Below are 22,944 nucleotides of genomic sequence, written 5' to 3' on the forward strand. Positions count from 1 at the left end.
GCAAGAAAGTCACTAAAAGTGGTGTTCTGGTGGCAAAATCCCCTTGAATATATGCCCCTTGCTGTTTAGTGGCTACAGAAAAATGGACAATTAGATGTTCAGTCGTCAGTTTTGAAAACTATGGATGAGCATGCACTCTGCCTTTGGTTTCCTGATTTGTCAGCCACTTTTGATACTCAAGATCACTCCCTCGGTTTACCAAGGATGAGAAATACAGAAACAAGATGGGGTTGTCAGACAATGCTGGCAAAATGTACAGCCCCTTCCTAAGTAATATACTGAAGTCTGCTCAGGTCAAGTATCCTCTCATGAAATACTAGTTGGTTTTGGAGTAACAGAAGCTTTGGAATTGCCTCTATGGCTATCTAACATCTATGTGCATTAATGTGAATTAATTTCAGTGGACCCAGGTATTCAATGTCAAAACGACATAGATCGTACTCAGGTAATTACTATAGAGATGTAATTAAAGCAAGCAGCAGGTTGTGAAATTAGCTTTAAGGTAGGAAAGTCACCTATTCAGATGTGGAGAGAGTGAGTGTCTGCCCTATGTAAGACTGCTAATTACATCATTTTACATTGCTGCAAGGTTTTGATTTTTACTTCAAGGAATGCAGCAATCACACCTGTTCACTGATGACCTCCCATTTAATGGCTCGAGACCCAAGAACGTGGCTCTGAAGTCAGGAGCAGACCCAAAGTGTAGCCTTTCTTTTGAGAGTGACTATTGTCTTCTTACCAGGCTGGCAGGGAATGGATATGGTGATTGCACTCATTACAGTGGAAGGGACTGGCTAATCAAGAGAGAGATACCTATCATCCTCTCTTCTAACAAGGTCTGTCTAGCCCCCCTCAAAAGTGCCCTTCACTCAATCAGTGTCGGACATGGATGGAGGGTGTTAGTTCACTCTACATGCATGAAGTAGTGTGGGCATGGAGTGTATGTTGTGCTGTATTGCAATTTGGCAAGTATCTATAGCAGTGCTTCTGCTTGTATATGGCTGACAAAATGGAGACTAGAGGGAAACCTGCTTTGTTGTTTTTTGATTGATGGAGGTCTTGGAACAATCCACAGACTCTCCTTTGAAGGGAGCTAAGTCCCTCGGCAGGCAGGTCTGAGTGAGCTCTCTGCTCCCCTTTCCAGCCAAGGTAATCGAGAACGCAATCAACATCCAACCTTCCGTGTTCATTGCGGGGAACCAGATACTGGTTCACTCGCATTTCGGCTTACGAAGCAATCACAGTATGGAGGCCGCCCTCCTCACTGCCACAGATGATGTCCACACCCTCCTCGACCCACACAAAACTGCAGCCCTCATCCTCCTCGACCTCTCAGCTGCCTTCGACACCATCTCCCACTGCACCCTATGCACAAGACTACACAACTCTGGCATCTGTGAAAATGCCCTGGAATAGATCTGTTCCTTCCTCATCGGCCGAACACAGAGAGTCAGGCTACCAGCATTCCCCTCGGAGCCCACAGAAATCAGCTGCAAAGTGCCTCATGGTTCCTCCCTGAGCCCCGCTCTCTTCAACATCAACAAGGCCCCTCTCTGAGCCACCAGCAGAAGCACAGACTCCACATCGACTGCTACACCGACAACACCCAGCTAACCCTCTCCCACATCAGTGAACCCACTGTCACCAAGAGAAACTTCCATGACGGAATAAAGGCTGTCACCACCTGGACGAAGGACAGCTACCTCAAGCTAAACTTAGAAAAGACTGAAGTCCTCATCTTAGGCTCCACCTCCTCCGCTTGAGAAGACTCATGGTGGTCTGCAGATCTTGGACCTCTGCCCACACTCACAGACCATTCAAGAAATCTCAGCATCAGCTCGGACTCTTCGCTCACCATGAACCACCAGATCAATGCTGTCTCATCATCCTTCTTCCACTTGATACGCCTGCTCTGAAACATCTTCAAGAGGATCCCCACTGAGTCCAGAAAGACAGTCACCCACTCACTCACCAGCAGCAGACTAGACTATTGCAAAGCACTCTATGCCTGCATCCCCCAGAACGCCCTCAACAAACTGCAAAGCATCCAGAACGCCTCTGCCAAACACATCCTCAACATCTCCTTCCATAGCCACATCTGCAGCCACCTGAGAGACCTCCCCTGGCTCCCAATCAACAAACGGATCACCTTCAAGCTCCTCACACACATCTACAAAGCCCTACATGACATTGGACCTGCATAACTTAACCACCGCCTCTCATTCCACACACCCACCAGAGACCTCCGCTCTGCTCAACTGGCCCTAGCCACCATTCCACATATCCGCAAGACCATGGCCTGGTGGAAGATATTTCTCCTACCTCACAGCAAAGACCTGGAACACCTTGCCTCTCCCCCTAAGGCAATCACCGTCACTGCCACAATTCAGGAAGGACCTCAAGACCTGGCTCTTCGACTGAACCACAGCGCCTTGCAACAGATCTGTTGCCATCCACCCCCAGCGCCTTGAGACCCTTATGAGTGAGGAGTCGCGCTTCACAAGCCACTCGATTGAGTCGATTGAGCTCTTTTGGAATTGAACAAGCAGCCCCTGAATCATATTGATTCCCTGTCCCCAAAATGTCAACACATTGTAATAGTAGCTAATTGGGAAGACCCTGTCCTTTTTCTACCCTTTTCCCATTTGCTGTTAGGGCTTACCCAACTCTTTCTGCTGAATATGCAGACCAAAACACTATGGCTGATATGGACTGTGTGAAACACAACATTCCAAAACCAGGAGTAACCCGAAAGACAGAGGAGATCCTGGAATTCGCATTTTCATCTTCCAGACAGGAAAAAATACTTAGTAGAAACACAATACTCTCGACCAAAAAGGGATGCCCACAGCTGCGTGCATGAGTTTTCTACTGAGCTCCATGGCTGTAGTGGGCGAGGGTGACTGCTAACTCCTATGCCAACAGAGAAACAGAACTTGGAGGAAATAATTACTCCTCATTAATGAGAGGCCCGCTCAGCCCTTCATAAAATGTGGTAAGTCCCCACCACCCCTGAAATGTTTAGTGCACGCTCCTGTTTACCCTTAAAAAGACCTTGAATTTGTCTAGTACTCTTCACTCACCAAGGTGGGGGTTGCCAGGTGGTTTAAAGCTCTAGTTCTCCGCATACCACTTTGAAAACCATATAGTAGCTGCAGAAATGATTGACTTTAATACCCCCTCAAGAAAATTATCTTTAAGTTGCACATGCTCATTGGTGGGTGTGGAAAGGTCCTATATGAAAAAAGTAAACTACGTTCACCCGTTGTTGAGTTACAGCCCTCCCCTGAAAGAAATCTCTACTGCAATATAGGTAGGAATATTGATTCTGCCAGTGGTGTGGCATAGTAAAATAAATGGGTGCAGATTTACAAGACCCTTGTGCCACTTTTGCGTCACTTTTCCCATGTTAAAAGTGACGCAAAAGTGGCGCAAGGGGCTTGTAAATCTGCCCCATGGTATTTTGTGCCTTGTTATGTCTGTCGCTGTAATAACAAAATTGTTCCTCCTTCACCGCCAGGCCCAGAGTTTTCAGTGGATGGTCACTGGTGCCCTCTTGAGTCTTGATCTGAACTCCAGCTGTACCGTCTCTTTCTTCGTGCAGATACGACTCTGTCTGTGAAGGGTGAGCTCCTCTATCCATTGGAGCAAGGGGCTTGTTTGAGCTTGAAGAAGAGCGAATGACTGTTGTGATATGAAGCAGATCAGGAAGGGAAGTCTAGGGTGTGCGTCGCACCACCATCTGCCCCTTCCCTCATCTGCTCTGTTTCACCACTTGGCCCAGTCTGATCTGTGCTTGTGCATCCAGGGAGCTATGAGCGAGACCCATGACAGCAAAGAGTGAGCTCAGGCAGCTGCAAATGGTCATGAGCTTGTCTATGCACCAGGGCAGCTATTTAAGCAAGCAAAAGGCAGACGAAGTCTAGAAGCTGAACTGTTTTATACCACTGATAGCACTCAGATCAGGAACACCTTGGCTCTCTAAAAGAGCCTTATCTCTTTACTTCGTGTAAATACTCCTAAATCCTTTGTGGAAGCCCACAGAAAGAGGGCAGTTGATAGTGTAAATTCCATGTTTACTTGAGTTATTGTCTCCATGTTCCTTGTTCTGTTTTGCATGTGTACTATTCAAATTGCTTTAAAGAATAATGTACCCAGGCTTTTTAAAGACTTGACACTGGCTGGGCAATGATTTTTTTTGCCTATTGTGATCTGCTGTGTTTAGAGAATTACTCCCATGATGCTTCCCTCAGTAATCCCTGGGCTCTCATGATCTGTGATAATAGCGATAGGACAGCAGAAGTAAAAGGCCTCCCTTGATTGTCCTTTAGAACCCTCAAACAGTTCAAACAATCACTTCTACAACAAATGTGTACAGGAGGAACCTGATTCAGTTGAGTTCAAAGGCCTCTGAAAGGTAAAGACTGATTCCTTTTGATTCACCACTGTCTTTGGTTGAAAGAGTGAATTTAATGTTGACAGCTTGTCATTATCATATGAACTTGGGGAGCTGACTCTGCACCTTTCTTTCAGAGGTTTCAAGGTTCAGTATATATGAGAGAATCAATTACTGTACTCACCATAAGGCCAGTACCACAAAAAGTATATTCAAAAGCTTCGAGTGTGGTAAAACGTAGACAACAATGAATTCTCTTATACACCTGTTACCAGGTTAGACAGGTTATAAACCATTTGGAAATTAGCACTCCTGACAAAAGCCATTGACTCCGAGTTGCATGATAGATCAGATTAAACAAGCTGACATTGGGACTTTGGGGTGATTAAGATTCCCTAAAGGTTACCACTTGTGTTTCTAATCTTATCCCAAAGGTTTTTGTGCGAATATCACACCAGGTGGGAGTCCACACTCTCTCGCTAGGGGCTCTGTATGGATTTCTTTCGCCCAGTGCAAGTACTGACTTTGCTTCTTCTTTTACCAAGAGTTAATACACTGGCATGTAAGGGTGTGTAACAGCTGTTACACTTTCCACGCTCAAACTTACCGAGCCTTACAACCCTGATCACACGACCACGAAGATTCATATTTCTAAGGGCTGAAAAATACCCCTCTTTTTTTACCTTTTACGAGCATATCTATATCCGCTCATGCAATTAACCATCCACCCTCCCTTGCTGCACTCCAAGGAACCTCTCCGTTAGAAGTACTTAAGCCTTCTATTGTAGGGCAGATTGATTGCCCTTCCCCCACGTTCTCCTTTTACGATATTGCCAATTTCCTCCTACCAGGCATGTGTAAATGGCAAAATAAATGTTATATATATATATATATTCACTGAAAAAACCATAGGTTTCACACATGTTATAGTTAGCGGAAATTTTACTGATAAAAAACCAGTGAAATTCCCCCGTTATAGTTAGTGCAGGCAACTATAACTCACGCAACCGCAATCCTCTGCTGATGCTAATACTGTATTTAGACACTTATTTGCCCATGTCTTCTTCCATACATTTTTAGCTATACATATATTACAAATATTTTTTTTTCATAAAGACACATATGTCATCAGCAGAAGATTGCGGTCGCGTGAGTTATAGTTGCCTGCACTAACTATAACGGGGGAATTTCACTGGTTTTTTATCAGTAAAATTTCCGCTAACTATAACATGTGTGAAACCTATGGTTTTTTCAGTGAATTTGCAAGGTTTTTTAAATGCTAATTCCTAACTATAACGTGTGTGAAACCTATGGTTTTTTCAGTGAATTTGTACGGTTTTTTAAATGCTAAGTTACTTTACGCCATTCGTGGCGTGCGCGCCCACTTAACGCAGTTCGTTCCGTGCGCGCACGGTGCGCTTTGCGCACCGTGCGCGCACAGTAAGCACGCGGTGCGCTTCGCGCACCGCGCGCCCACTTTACGCAGTTAGTGCCGTGCACGCACGGTGGGCACGCGGTGCGCTATGCGCACCGCGTGCCCACGTTACGCTAGATGGGCCATGTACGCACGATGCGCTTCGCGCACCGTGCGCACATGGAGGACATATGATGCACTTCGTTTTGAAAGGTAATATTTTAATTTTTCTTAATTTTTATAAGCCATGCACAAATGGTGCCCTTCGGGCACCATTTGCACACGGGGTGGAGAGAGTGTGGATAATTTTTTCTTTTATTATTTTTGTTTAAAATATTGTGGTTTTTCACACCTCTAATAAGCCCTGCACATTTGGTGGCCGGCGGCCAACAAAAGCACAGGGGGTGGGGAGAGTGTGGATAGTGTTTTTTTATTACATATTTACCGTACGCGTACGGTAAGCGTAATCGGCGAAATTAGCGAAAAAATAAAAATTCAATTTTTGGCCTTGGGGGGTCTTTGGGGACTCCCTCATCATGGCTATGTGTGTGGGAGCTGTCTAAACAGCCCCATTACATGTTTATTGGTTTTATTTAACAACCTAACTCTCAGTGCGAGAGAGAAAATGGCGGCCGCCGCTTCCTGGTTTCGGCCGATTCGAATGTTTACTAAGATCTAAGAGCTAATCAGAATCGCGCTCGCGCACGCCACCGTACGCGTACGGTAAGCTTACGGTAAGCGTACCGTAAGCTGGCTCAGATATATATATTGATTTAAAGGCTATTTTCTCAAAATATACTGAACAGATTTACACCAAACCTACAAAAGGCACTTCCTTGACCTGAGGACTACCTCTCTGCCAAATTTCTAGTAATTCTGTTCAGCCGTTCGGGCTGTAGCCCTGTCTAAAGGTCCTATGGAAAAATGCATGGGAAAAACGCGTTTTGGGACCCCCCTTTTATCTCAGCCCCCGCTTGACGAATCCCCCCGAGACTTTCAGGGTAGGAGCGTAGCGTAGCGCCCCACCTATTTTGAGAAATTCGCGAGGATTCGTCGACCGGCGCCAAAGTTATTCCAAATAGAATGTTGCGGTTTTCCTATGGAAAAGGGGTCCTAACTATAACTACCTACTGGCGACAGCCAGTAGGTAATATACACACATATATATATACATATATATATATATATATATATATATATATATATATATATATATATATATATATATATATTCACTGAAAAAACCATAGGTTTCAGGCACGTTATAGCTAGGAATTAGCATTTAAAAAACCTTAGAAATTCACTGAAAAAACCATAGGTTTCAGGGGCGTTATAGTTAGCTGGACTTTTCACTCGTACAAAACCATAGAAATTCCCCCGTTATAGTTAGTTCAGCTAACTATAACTCGCGCGCCCACAATGCACTGCTGATGACGTCACATATTACATCACTCATGACATGGTCAGTGAATTTCAAAGGTTTTTTAAATGCTAATTTCTAGCTATGCCTACAGAGATAGGACATGTGAAGAAAGAAGGAAAAACGCACAGAAAGAAAAAAAAGAAATGCGGAAAGAAGCAACAGAAGTCCTCAAAGACGAAGAAAAGTGCAGGAAGAAGTATAACGTGCAGAAAGAACAAACAGAAGAGCAGAAACAAGCCTTGTTGCAAAATCATCCTGTACCCTCAACTTTTTCAGACGGATACTGGTGGTAACTGAGTCTGACTAACCAGTCCTAGAGCCAGTGCTATGTTAAAAGACACTCAGAATACAGTGAAAACACCTACATACACTAGGGCACACTATGCGTTGGGGTCCCCCTGTGATTAACATGACCTCCTCTGTAAGCCCCTAGTATGTAATAGGGCAGGGGATTAAAATTACCTCTTAAAACGCACCACAGGGCGTGTTTGAACACGTCACCTCATGCCCCGCCCCCTCCCTTCCCCACTGTGTAAACACGCTCTATAGCCGTTTTAAGTTGGGAGATTAAGTCCCCTTGAATCCTGAGGGTCCCTAGGGTCCAACTAGACCACTAGGTACCTCCAGTAAGCGCCACAGAGCTGCGTTGCAGAGAGGTGTAAAAAGTGGCACGGCCTGCACCACCTCTCTGCAACGCAGAGCAGTGGTGCTTACTGGAAGCACCTGGTGGGCTAGTTGGACCCCAGGGTCCCTCAGGATTGAAAGGGAATTATTTCCCCAACTTAAAAACGCGCCACAGGGCGTGTTTGCACACGTCACCTCAGGCCCCGTCCCCTCCCTTCACCACTGTGTAAACGCGCCCTGTGGCCGTTCTGAGTTGAGAGATTAAGTCCCCTTGAATCCTAAGGGTCCCTAGGGTCAAACTAGCCCACTAGGTACCTCCAGTAAGCGCCACAGAGCTGCGTTGCATGGAGGTGTAAAAAGGGGCGTGGCCTCAGAACACCTGTCTGCAACGCAGCTCCCTGGCGCATACTGGAGATACCTGTTGGGCTAGTTGGCCCTCAGGGACCCTCAGTATTGAAGGGGAATTAATTCCTCAACTTACAACTGGCCAGGGGGCGCGTTTGCAGAGTGCTGCAAGGAGGGGGCGTGGCCTCCTTTTTTTTTTTTTTTTTTAGAAGGAGGGCTGTGTGGCCCCCTTTTCTTTTTCTAATTTATTAGCCCTGGGGACCCCATCCCCCAGGGCCTGCACCCTAATTTTTTTTTGTTGAAAAAAATTAATTTGGCCCTCCCAAGGCCTTAATCGGCCCCGGGGACCCCAACCCCCGGGTCATGATCTATTTTTTTTTTTTTATTCTTTAGGAGGGGGGCTGTGTTGCCCCCCTCCTCAGGCCACTTATGGCCCCGGGGACCCCATCCCCCGGGGCCGGCCTTTGATTTTTATTATTTAAAAAAAATATATATTTATAGAAACACCTAAGACATGCTGGACAAACCGTATGTACCTATCACCATGACGATTTGCGTGATATTCATTAAAAGGCGACTATGCATACAATGAATCCACGTAGAATGTATTCACACCGCTAGTGAAGCTCTGACATGTCTGACACCCTACCGTGCCTAATCCCGGCGCCCCCGCTGGTGGGTACTCTCCAAGTAGACATCCTTGTCGTTTATTTATACAAACATGGGTAGCTATTGACGGGCACATTTAATACACATGCACACCAAGCCATTCAAAGGGGATTCGACAAAAATTCGACCAAACTCTGCAAGAAACCCCCTCACGGTTAATAAAACACACATCCACCGCCGGATGTGTAATACTTTTTATTTTACTCTCTGGAAAGGAGACAAACCTCAATTGAGAGTCACAGCGTGCTCCTGGCTGAGCCCAATGCTGTGTTACACCCACCAGTGCCCGCCGAGTGCCACACACCTCTGTGTTGTATTCCACCAGCTAGTGCGTATGCTATGACACTCTCTAGCCCATGTGCACTGTAACACCACCCCGTGAATATGTCATGCCACACTTGCCTTCGCACGAGTTATATTGCCCCATCTAACGTGCCTTCCTCGATGCCTATGTTAAAAGCACAGATCTATGCCATACATATTATAATCTGGGATCCATATCTTTGTCACAGTGCATATGCAATGTTACACTACCCAGCACATATTTTATATTACAACTTTAGAGACTACTTAGGTTATACAACACTGCCCTGTGCATATTACACTCCAAGGCGCATATCACATAGCAAGCGCTAGTGCCTGTGCTATCTCGCGCTCTCCAAGGAATCTGTCATTGCGCACAATGTATTGCATATTATATTTCAAGGCCCGGTTCATCTTATATCACACTTTTTGGTGCATAGTTTATACCATATACTATATCTAGTTTTCATTTTCAATCGTGCTCTCAGGACTATGTTCTATATAACACTGCGTCCACCTACCCTTTTCACGGGCATTACATTTTGCGATGGGGGATGGAGGGTCAGGGGATGTTTCTGCCAAGTGAGCCCGGAGTCACAGTCCCAAACGTCCTCTTCTTCCTGAATAAAAGTGAGATTATGCTGCATACTTGTTCATATTTTAAGTAGTTCGCACAGACACACATTTTAAAAACAATAAAGTTCCTAATAGCCACCTTCTATGAACAGTTAGCTTGCTGCCCCATCCACCTCCTCCCTATCCTCTGTTGTCTGAATCCATGGACTAGCCTTCCCTCCTGCCATGCATGGTCTGATGTGCTGCCACTGCCCTCCATTTAGCATGATGTACCAGTCCACTCCTCCTGCCCTCCATTGCCCAATTCTATGGCCCATCATTGACCTCCTGCTTGGCCTCTGTGCTTAGCTTGCTGCCCCTATTCTCCTTCCTCCTGCCCTCCGATGTCTTTGTGCATGCCCCTGCTCCATCCTTTTTGACCACCATGTTCCATGGACCTGCCACTCCTATCTACTCTGAGTGTTCTGTTGAGCTTCCCTCCCACCTGCCTAGCATTGTCAGATGACTGTAACCTGTCCTTGCCACCTCCACCCTGCCTGTCCACATGCCATGCCCCTATCCCCTTCCTCCTGTCCTCTTTTGTCCATTTTACTGCCACACCCTTCTGCCCTCCCTGGTCTGTTGTGCTGCAACTGCTCCTCCTGCCTGCCCCGCGCAGTCTGTTGTGAGGCCCCTTACCCTGAACTCTCTTGTCTGTGCCCAGGTCCTGACCCTCCCTTCTATCCTCCATGGTCCTTTGTGCATGCCCCTGCACCCTCCTTCTTGCCCATCATAGCCATTGTGCTGCCACTTACCCTCCCGCTTGCCATGCATGGTCTTCTGTGCTGCCATGGCCCCTCCCACCTTCCCTGTGTGGTCATCTAGCTGCTCCTGACCCCCTCCCACCTTCCCTCCATGGTCTGTGTGTATGCCATCATAGTCTCACTGTTGCTCTCCATGGTGTGTCTTGTTTCTAGTGCCCATCCTGCCTGACCTCCATGGTCATCTTGCTGCTCCTGCCCTGCCCCCTTGCCCCCAGCCCTCTGTTTCCATGTGCAGACCCCTATTCCCTCCCTCCTGGCTTGTCGGTTCCATTGTAATGCCCCTGATCCGTCCCTCCTGCCCTTTATGGTCTGTTATGCTGCAGCTTTCTCTCCTGTCTGTCCATTATGGTCAGCTAGCTACCATTGCCTCTTTCCCCTCTGTTGTCTGTTGTCCATGTGCATGGTCCTGTCCCCTCCTTATTGCTTTCTATGGATTGTTGTGCTGCACTCCCGTCCCACATGCCCTGTGTGGTGTATTGTGCTGCTGCAAACCCTGATGCCTGCCCTGTAGGGTCAGTTTGGTGCACCTCTCAATGTCCCTCCTGTCTTCTGTTATCCGAGTCCATGTCCCTACCCCAATTCCTCCTGCCTACCATGATCCAATGTACCATACTTGCGAACATTTTGAACTTGGTAAGAGGGAGACTTTGAAATAAAACTGAGGTATTGATTTTCCGCTTTGAGTTACATTGAAAAAGAGAAGATTGTAGACAGGAAACAGATCAAGTAAAGCCCATTTGAGCTTAAAAACATTGGACGTTTCCTGGCTGAAACGGGTCTGTTGGCATGTATGGTTGTATGACCGCTGCCTCTTCTTTCTGCCCACAATGGTCTATTATATTGCCACAGCCTCTCTTGCCAGTCCTGTATTGTTGGTTTGTTGCCCCTGCCCCCCTTTCCACTGCCCTCCATAGTCTGTTGTGCTGCCACTGCCCTTCCTGCCTGCCTAGTGTGGTCAAATTGTTGTCTCTGCACTCTCCTACCTGCCTTCAATTTTCAGAGTCCGTGCCCCTGACCTCTGCCTCTCAACAGTATCCCAATGAACAACTAGATTGCTAACATTCTATATTCATTACAAAAGTGTGGAACGCCTGACCTCATCTTGATGTAATCAAAACTGTAATGCCTAGAGCATTTCCTTTAGAAATTACATATATGAGAGGGTCTTATTTGCATCAAAATTATGGTTAGTGCTCTAAAAAACTAAAATGAGGACATATTTTCTGAGTTTTCAAATAGCGACAAAGAACTTTTAAATTATTTGTAATCTTAGTTTTTTTATCCAGTTGACCACTTGATTAAATGTTGCATCCAAGGGGAGAGGGTGTGGTGTTACTTCCAGAGCTGCAGACTTTGCAACTGGGAAACCAGGTTGGAGTTTCTGCTTCAGCTCAACATTCTGTGATTCTGGTCAAATCACTTAATCTCCTCATGTCTACAACCAAAATGAATTTGAGCTTGTGTGATGTAACCGATGCTCATGTAAAGCACTCCAATACCTGACAAGTCTGCACTATATAAAACTGCAAATACACAAAAAATAAGTGTTTTGCACACTTCTGTCATTGGGCTACATTTGGGCTACATCTGGGTGATATTTGGGCTCTTTTGTCTCTGGTGGCCATTTTAGGTGATTTATTTGTTATGAAGTTTCCTAATTTCCTCATTTACTGCAGTCTCCTCAATAGGAAATGCTTTCAGTTTTTTACTTTGATTCCATCAAGAAGGTATTCAGATATGTCACACATTTGCCATAAATTCTGAATGTTAGCACTCTAGTTGCTCATTAGATCACTGTAGTAAAGCTACTGCTCACCACGGAAGTCTGCTGCTAGTATTAGAAGTGCATGTTTCAGTCTGCATATCAGAATTGGTAATGAAATAGAAGAGGATTTGAGAAGTCACTCAAAATGTGCCCTAATTTTTCTTTCTTCAGCACTAATCATAATTTCTATGGCAAAATGAGCCCCCTCATTGTGTTCCTTTTTAAATTAAATGTTTTAAGTGTTACCAGTTTATTCCAATCAAGATGGCTTCAGGTGTGCCATACTTTTGTCATAAGTAAGACAGTAAGCGCTCTAGTTGTTCTTAAGAACACTCTGGGACCTTCTGTCATTGGGCTATACTTGGGCTACATCTGGGTGATATTTGGGCTACATTTGGGCTCTTTTGTCTCTGGTGGCCATCTTGGGAGACTTATTTGTTATGAAGTTTCCTAATTTCCTCATTTACTGCAGTCTCCTCAGTAGGAAATACTTTCAGTTTTTTACTTTGATTCCATCAAGAAGACATTCAGATGTGTCACACATTTTCCATAAATTCTGAATGTTAGCACTCTAGTTGCTCATTAGATCACTGTAGTAAAGCTACTGCTCACCAGGCAAGTCTGCTGCCGGTATTCAAAGTGCATGTTTCAGTCTGCATGTCAGAATTTTTTTATGAAATAAAAGAGGATTTCAGAAGTCAAAATGTGCCCTAGTTTTTCTTTCTGCAGCACTAATCATAATTTATATGGCAAAATGAACCCCCTCATTTTGTTCCTTTGTAAATTAAATGTTTTAAGTGTTACCACTTTATTCCAATCAAGATGGCTTCAGGTGTGCCATACTTTTGTCATAAGTAAGACTGTTAGCGCTCTAGTTGTTCTTTAGAGCACTCAGGGAAGCTGCAGTAGAACACAAAGGGATCAACTGACAGTCTCTGCCCTTCTTGGATGTACATGTTTTACTGAGAATGTCAGACTTCATTCTTACATGACTGAGAAAGATAATGTGAATTTACAGAAAATATGCGCTCAGTTTAGCTTATAGATCACCTTCCAAACCTCTGTGGGAAAAGCATGAGAAAATAGTTTTCTCTCAAACATGGTTCATGATATCACAGCAGAAGGCTTTTTCACATGGTAAAATCACCTTAGAACACACCACAATTCCTAAAATGAGTATGGTACCATCAACAAATGATTTATAATGTAACTAAAGTCTTAAAACCTTCTATTAACTGCAATGCTTTTTAATGAGGTGCTATCATGTATATTGGTCCCAAGATGGCTGCCAACACTTCTTGGATGAAGTACTGACAGCCAATCAGATCTCACGATGAGATGTGTCGTTAGGCTCCGCCCAGATATGTATGTGATTTTACTTTTGATTTTCTCAGGAACTACTGAACAGATTGACACCATATATGCAAAAGGCACATCCCTGAGCTGAGGACTACATCTCTGCCAAATTTCAAGTAATTCTGTTCAGCCGTTCGGGCTGTACCTTGGACTAAAGGTCCCTATGGAAAATTGCATGGGAAAAACGCGTTTTGGGACCCCCCTTTTTTCTCAGCCCCCGCTTGACGAATCCCACCGAGACTTTCAGGGTAGGAGCGGAGCGGAGCGCCCCACCTATTTTGAAAATTTCACGAGAATTCGTCAACCGGCGCCAAAGTTATTCCAAATAGAATGTTGCGGATTTCCTATGGAAACACGGTCCTAACTATAACTATCTACTGGCGACCGCCAGTAGATAATATAAATATATATACATATATATATATATATCCAAGAATCTCGCCAACTTCAACCTGCTTTGAGGAGAATAACGAGTGTGGACCACAATTCTGTTCAAATATATATTTATTTAACTCTGTCTGCCATAGCGCTTTTCGGCCGTTATCGGCCTTGATCACATGACAATGCTGGCTCTCCAGATTGCCACTTTTAAAGTGACAGTGCTCACTCAACCATTAATGGAAAGTGAGAACAGACTTAATCTCTGCTCAAATGTATCTTTCTAAAAGTATAAATACCATTAAAAATACATTGCATATATATCATCACATACCATAATTCCATTTTATACAGGCTAATGCCTTATCGATCATAATAAATATTACATGGCTCAAATGCTTATTTCCTCTTTCCCCTTTTGATTTCATTCACCTTACACTAATGGTTTTTCTTAACCTATTGTGCCCACATACCTAATTTACACACTCCCCAATCATATCCTTCTCCGATTGCTTCGACATTTTTTCAGTATTTGCATAAAGTGACTAATGCTCAATACATTTTTTTTCCATATATTATTATAAACAATCTTATCTGCATATTGCAAATTTGGCCAAGACAGGGTAAAAAATGTTTGTATATAAATACCATTTTGATATATACGCCCCTTCCTGTCTATTCGTTTCATTATACTTTCATCTTTATGTGCAAATAACAATTACTGAATAAAGTGACTAGGTGCTCATAAAAATCCTTCCCAGCCAGGTTTAACTACAGTGCATAATAATAAGAAAAAGTGCTAAGTGCTTACTGTTGCCGCCGATACCTACTTTAACTTAATGTATTATTGGCTTACTAGCAGCATATAATAAAGTGCTTGAAGTGCAAAACAAGATGGAGGCCCAATTGATTAAAGTGCATCATTCATAATACATGAATAAATTCATCTCAGAGTTATCATTAAATTGCTACTATATAAGGTTACTTATCAGTTAAAGTGCATTCTTCTAGATAAATACAATTAATCTGAAATTTGTTCAAAAGTATGTCACATAAAACCTAGGAATCTTAAAACCTTATTTAGCTTACAAAATACTGATGTCCCTTGAAAGTAAAAACACATCCAATTAATGTAATAGAATATGTGTACACATGTACTTATATACTACCCCTGCTGCCATATTGTCTGGAGTGCCTGAAAACCTAATACATGTTATCCTAAGTATGTTTCAGATCCTCACTAGTGTTCAGGCCTCCTGGGTGCTTCGTATCCAACTCCAGTATGTATCTTGTTTCTAACTGTCTAAGTTTAGCCTCCCTGTTTCCTCCTCTTTTCTGGGCTGGTACTGCATCAATGATAAAATATTTCAGATATTTAAGATTGCTATTGTGAAATTCTTTAAAATGCCTCGTGACCGGATAGCTGAGATCGTTGTTTACAATTGCCCGTATATGCTGCAGAGTCCTCTTATGTGCTGCTAGCTTGGCACTGCCCACGTATTGGAGGCCACAGCTGCATTCTCATACATAGACTACGTGATCTGTCTTGCATGTTAAGTGCTTGTCTAGCACCTGTGTTTTCTTGCTGAATGCAGTCTGATAAGAGGTTTTGTTAATACCATTTACACAGGCTTTGCAGCTTGAACATTTGTAAAAACCTTTCCTTGCCGTTAGCCAGATCCCTAATTGTATATCCTCTGGGCTACTCTTGACCAAGTAGTAGGAAAAAAGGGTATGCAGTTCCTCTGGTGGTAGGACAAAGGAAGGAGATATGTCAATCAGCCACAAAGTATGTGCTCCTCTGTATGGTTTAGGAGGAGGGGAATTCCTCCTGTCAGAACTAAGGCCCTCACAAACCCAGCCAGCTAGTTGTCATGCTTCATCATATGGCCCTGCTCCTCGTCAGGTCGGCGCTGCAATACCAGACAGGCACCCATAAAAGGGCTCTTCAGCGGAGATCTTTTGTTCCTTGCCGTATGGTGCAGTGGGGGTAAGGGGCCTTAGGAAGTGTAGCTGTGGTGAGAAGTGATTAAAACAAGTAGGGTAGTACAAAGATACTTTTATTCAGACTGGCTATCCACCTGAGTAAAAACGGGGAAAGAGTGGGTGCTAACTGAGGTTTATGATTCAGTTTAACTACGCTCAACTCTATGGGACAACATGTTTCATGCCAATTGGTCAGGAGGATCCGTGGCAATTCATCAGGACCTAGTGGTTAAACTATCTACACAGTGTGGTGGGTGTGTAATCTACCTACCACATATCAGCGCTGTGAGTAGAGTACCCACAGTATCTCAGAGCGACCTAAGGGAAGGATACAGAATACATTCACAACTGTATCAATTGGTAGTAATCACGGTCAAGACATCTCTCTCTCTCCATGTCCAGACACATAGGTGACCATCCACCAGTGCATAGGTGACCATCCTATGTTAATAAAGTGAGGCAGTGTCACATTACAAGTAGTTAGTGACAACAGTAGGTGTGTCAAATCGTAACCTACTAAAAGTGTAGCATTTCAAAACAAAAGAATAGTTAAGGCTAATTAAAAAACTAATTAAAAATCTGAAGACTGAACTATACACAAGACGGGTTCTCTGTTTATACAAACATTGTATGTGTGGATGGTGATGTAACTTCACTCACCTAATTGTGATCAAAGTATTGCTTCTGTCAGTTTGTGGCAGGGTAACTGGACAAATACAATGTAGTGCCCTGAAAAATCAATATAACGAACAAAATTAGGACACAGTGAGGAACCAGGTGGGCGAAGATTCAAGCGTCCCTAGTATCCCCGGTGTAGTTCGCATGTCAATGAAATGGTATAAGGGAGCTGGCATGTCTGTCACATAATACACATTCCGTATTCCGCATTTTTCAGATTATACCAAATTAACATACTATGCCATAGAACAGATCTTACCTAAGGCCAGGGGCGGCAATCGAGTTTTGAGACTCAGACAGCGAGAATCAAGACATATAATAGGCATGTGTACCCTTTTTCCGAATGGCCATAATATGGATGAGGAAATGGCCATACATCTTCAAAATGAATGATTAATCAGTAATTTTGAGCATATTTTTTTAATATGTGAAGTATGCAAAGTCATTAACTTAACATGTCTGATGTAAATATATTTATTTCCTACAGGAAGAAAAGGAAGGGAAAATGTCACTGACCAATGCCAACGAGATCCCTACCCTTTTCTTCAGACCATCCGGCGAAAATGTGTGACATTCAAGATAAGATTTTAAATTTTGACACTTGTTTGATACAAAACAAAATTGTGTATACACTGTCGGGTGACACGGGGGTAACCGGGATGCCATTTGGGTAGTATTAATTTATGACAGAATGAGGTGCTTGTGGACTTTCCATATATGTATATAACTATGGTTGTCATCGTGAAACCACCCACTAGCAAGGGTAATATCAGAAGTAAGGAAAGTTTATTAAACTTTTATTAACTAAGACATGTGACTGAAATAAAGTGTAGAAGAATGATATGCACTTCAGGTGCTCAATGGAGTAATGGCAAAAATATAAAAGTCGTCCAAACTACATAGACCAGAATTCCTCTGGAAAGATGGGCGGGCCATTTTCTGATTGACCAGTACAGAGTGATGTCACAAAGGACTTTGAGCACCGCAATGCTAGGCAATACTAAATAATGTTGGCAACATGTCAGCTGCGTAATATCATGTAAACTTGGATCCGCTACAAATGTGAGATAGATCTGTCACTTTTCTGCTTGATACTCTATATATGTGTGAATACCGATATGTAATAATCTCTTCATGAAAAGATGTACAGATGACTAAACGGGCAGCAATTGCATATGTAAAGATGGCGCCCATAATGCAGCAACTACGTAAGCGAACTGAGAGTCCCCTTTTTCCTTTTCATGACTTTAGAAAAAATGTACATAATGGCATCCTTAAGGTTACGAACGCGGTGTGAACAAGCCGCTACGGTGGCGAAACGTGTGACGGCGGGTTTATGACTGAAAATAAACCCCCAATTTGCTTGAAATAAGGTTCGGTGTCTATGCGTCAGATACTTTCTGAGAGCGCGAGTGGTATTTTGTTTTTGGAACATATTGATTACCGGTTCTGCTCCGCCGGTCTCGCGCAACCCCTTAAGGATTGAAGGCATGTACAGGAGGATCTTGGATTGATATATATATATATATATATATATATATATATATATATATATATATATATATATATATATAAGAATCTCGCCAACTTCAACCTGCTTTGTGGAGAATAACGAGTGTGGACCACAATTCTGTTCAAATATATATCTATTTAACTCTGCCATAGCGCTTTTCGGCCGTTACCGGCCTTGATCACATGACAATGCTGGCTCTCCAGATTGCCCCTTTCAAAGTGACAGTTCTCACTCAACCATTAATGGAAACTGAGAACAGACTTAATCTCTGCTCAAATGTATCTTTATAAAAGTATAAATACCGGTTCAAAATCTTTATTCGATTCATACAATGAATCATAAAAGCACAAAGTTAAAAAACATAATACACAATTAAGGTGATCCATCTGTAAAACAAAGATTACAATTCGAAGAATCCATCATACAGCATAAATACAAATCCAATGGCAAAGCACAGTTCTACAGCTAAATTATCCATAGCGTTTCCTAATCTGAAGTGAAACTCGTATAAAATTTAACATGGCACAGCAAGTATCAACAGAAGATAATGACAGCAAATAATCGTAGCCTTCTTTATAGGTACATGGTTGCCGCCCCTTCAGGATAGGCTTCATAAATCTAATCCTTGGTTCTTGATATAAGGAGCAAAACAGGACAACATATATAGTACTTTGGCTAACTCTGTCATTACAAGGACAAGGGGGTAGCCGCTCACACCAACCCCCTTGTTTAGGAAAGGCAAAAAGAAAATGAAGGATATTTAGCCTAAACCTCGTGAGGTAAAACCGCCATTGGACATTAGTTGTAAAAGTTAAATAAAATTGGTGCTGTAACTTAGGTACATAGCTAGTTGAGCCTCCCAGACAAGGTGAACCTAAAAATTTCCAGTAATTTGACTTAATTTGGGTTTTTATGTTTCCCTGGATATTTGCAGGATTTTCATAAACATGACCCAAGCCTATCTTGTTCAACATGTCACTGACGTATGACAACCAGGGGATCTTTTTTGCGTTATCCAGGCTCATGCAGTCTGAGAGAATTTCTCTCGAGAGCTGCAGATCGTCAGATAACCATATTTTGCCCCATAATAATAGGGGCGACAGACGAATAATGTCAGTCACTTTGGTCATTCCCATTTCATTATGACAGAAGCTATTTGATGAACCCGATGGGATCAGTAATACCCGTTTTAGGAATTTATTTTCCATCACTTGTATCACTGAGGGGTTTTCGGTCCCCCATACTCCTGCCCCGTAGGTGGCCACAGATAAACATTTAGATATGTAAAGGGTTTTAAGGTGCGCAACAGGTTTTTGACCCAGCTTACCACAAAAGCGAAAAAGACCTTCTATGGAGCGGGTAGCGCTCTGGACTCGAGCCTTCATTAGTGGGGCCCAACTTAATTTGCTATTGAAAAGATTTCCAAGGTAATTAAAATTTTCCACCTTTTCAACAGTAGAGTGATTCACCACAAATTTTCTTGGTTTTGTCCCTTTTGGACCACAGACCATTGCAAAGGATTTTCCAAAATTTACCTTCAGGTCAAGATCCAACATGAAGGTGTTAAAGGCATCTAGGCACACCTGCAAACTGTTTCCAGTGAGGGTCATTAAAACAGTGTCGTCTGCATATGAGAGTATAGGAATACTCCTACCGTTTACCTTTGGAAAATCACAACAGTGGTCCAACAAGTACTTCTCTAGTCCATTTGTGTATACTAGGAACAAGAAAGGCGCCAAAATGCAGCCTTGACGCACCCCCTCAGTTGAGGGAATAGGTTTTGTTGTTTCACCCCCAGGTCCGAATCTTATAGCCACGGACGTTGCTGCGTGTAATCTGCGGAGAAGTGTCACCAGGGTTTCTTCAAAACCCATATCGTCCATCATCTGCCACAGCTTACTTCTACAAACAGTGTCAAAGGCGCTTCACAAGTCCATGAAGGCAAGGTAAATTGCAGAACTCCTTGCCTTCATGTACTTGCCAATAATTAGCGCCAAATTCAGACACTGCTCAACTGTCCCCTTCCCACTTCTGAATCCATACTGGGAATTCACAATTAGACCAACAGAGTCAGCCCATGTTTCTAATCTGGCCAAAATAACCCTCCCCAATAATTTACATGATGCATCAATCAAGGATATAGGGCGATAGCATCGGGGTCACACCTATCGCCCTTCTTAAAAATCGGCACCACCACTGCCTCCTTCCACGATACAGGGATACGACCAAGAACAACAGCCCTAAAAACATTCAGTAATAATGGTGCCCAAGCTTCAATATTATGTTTAAAAAAGTCCAAAGGGACAGCATCAGGGCCCGGGGCTTTTAATGATATGCCTTTCCTCAGAGCTTCTTCAACCTCTTCCAGTGTAAGTGAAGAGCTAAGAAGCGAAGCTGAAGATGGTACCACCAAATCCCCTACATCATCCAACAAATCCGAAAGTAATAATGCTTTGGGATTAAAAAATTTTCCAAAGTGAGCTTCCCAAGATTCACCAGTAATCTGCATCACTATACTTTCCTTGGTGTCGCTTTTAAACAGGGGACGATTTACTACTTCCCAGAAGAGCCTACTATCTTTTAACTCAGAGGCCTTCTCTAGATCGTCCCAGGCACGATTTTTCAACTCCTGCTTCCTCTTTGTGATGGCCTCTTTATAAGCCCTTCTGGTCGATCTTATCAGTTCTTTATTTCTTGGTTTTTGTATAAGGGCCGCTTTTAAGGATTTATGTGAGGCAGAGCATGCAGAGTCAAACCATTTAAGACACCTTAAATTCTTTTTCCCCACCGGTTTTTTAAGGTGCTCAGCCACGTGCCCACATAATTTTTCAAAACTCCCAATGACCTTGTCTGAATCAGACGTCGGCGACAGGCATGATTCGATCTCAGTTTTACAAACATTCAGAATCTCTGCCTCAAGGCCTGCAGCATTTATTTTCCCCCACTTCATAGTGACTCCCTGATTTTTATTATATGTTATGGGTTGCTCCCAAACCAAATGTTTCCTACTAGCAGGAGCACACAAAGATAGCATTAAGGGGTTATGATCGCTTACAGCACTTACTATTACCTCAAGCCTATTAACATAATGAAGAAAGTTACTGGACACAAATACAAAATCGATAGTACTCATTGCACCTCTTGTTCCCTGAAAGGTTGGTATTGGCGATATGTTTGGGGCAGCCCAGGGCTCTACCATGCATAAATCATTTAGAACAATGATATTATTTAAAGCGTCCCCCTGGGGCGTGTGTTTAAAATGCATCAAGGGCTGTTCGTTTAGGTCATCGATGCCACAAACATTGGAGCCACCAAATTTGCACAATGTACAATTAAAATCACCAACCCAAATAACTACTAATAAAGGTCGATCACTACGAGCCTTACATATTGCTTCCTCCAAACTCTGAATTGTAGATACATCATTTCTATCAAAAACATTATGGTACCAATTAATTAATAACAAAGGCTCTGGGAACAAATTTTCCAACAAGAGCAACTGGTACCAAGGAGTATCCACTATTTTTGAGGTTATCAAGTTCTTTAGTTTGATGGAGAGAGCTGTCATTATCCCACCCCTTGCCCTCCCAGCTGGTGATGGGACCGCCAGAACATTAAAAGATTGAAAACCATCAATTTCCCCACCCGCTCTGCTCCATGTCTCCTGAAGGCACAGGATATCCTGACCACCCACATGCTCCAGCCAAGCTTCGTCCTCCATTCTACCCGCAAGACCTGCAATATTCCATGAGATTAGACACAGCCTAGGTTCCCCTAGGCTATCGTCCACAGACTTTTTTGGAGTTGCCAGGTCAGGCCCAGTAATTGGTGGGTTTAGCTCACAGGCTAAGTTACTGACAGTCTGAGTATTCGAAAGCATATTAGGTTGTGCATTGTGGTCGAAGGCATCCACCACCTGATTATCCTTCTGCCTTGTCCCCCCCGTTTTCCCCCATGGCCAAATCTGTGGTAAATAGAATGCTTTCCTTTTTCTTGTCTAATGGTCAATCTAAACCCTCCATTCCCACCAGTGGGTCAAATCGGTTTCTTAATGGAATATTATTATTTGGCATCCACCCTAGGTATTCCTCCCCCTGAAATCTCCTTCTTGATTGGTCATAGGGGATTTGCCCAAAATTTTTGAAACTTGTTGGCCCCATGAGAGATCCATCACCCTGGTGCCACAAACCAGGATGATTTTGAGAGGGTCGAGATATAGTATTAATCTGTGTCCATCCAGAGTAACTATTACCCTGCAATCTCGACCCAGGGAAGCGAGGGTTAAGGGGAACATGATGCAGGTTGGGATAAAAATATTCAAGACCTATACATTGAATATCCCCCATTCTAGCAAACCTTGCTTTGTTACAGATTAAGTCCTTGACCCACCTGTCCCTAAAATTAATTAGGATACAGTCCCCCTCTAGATCCTTTTTACTTGGACCAACCCAAGGGACCCTTCGTACATTTAATATTTTTGTAACAGAGGCTGGGGGGAGTGGTCTATTGTTGTTGAGCCAAAATATAACTTTATTTAATAGGTCCTGATTTGATTCATGTTTATTTGGTGCGACCACCGGGACACCTGTCAGGATGGCCATAAAAGGTGCAGATTCGGGGGGTATATTCACACATATTAGTTTGCTTGGAGGTGCCATTTCATCCAGAACTAATGGGCCGCTCAGTGGAGTTAGTTTGACTTCAGATGAGGCTAC

The sequence above is a fragment of the Triturus cristatus genome, chromosome 12 (assembly GCF_964204655.1).
Source record: "Triturus cristatus chromosome 12, aTriCri1.1, whole genome shotgun sequence".
Classification (NCBI taxonomy): Eukaryota; Metazoa; Chordata; class Amphibia; order Caudata; family Salamandridae; genus Triturus; species Triturus cristatus.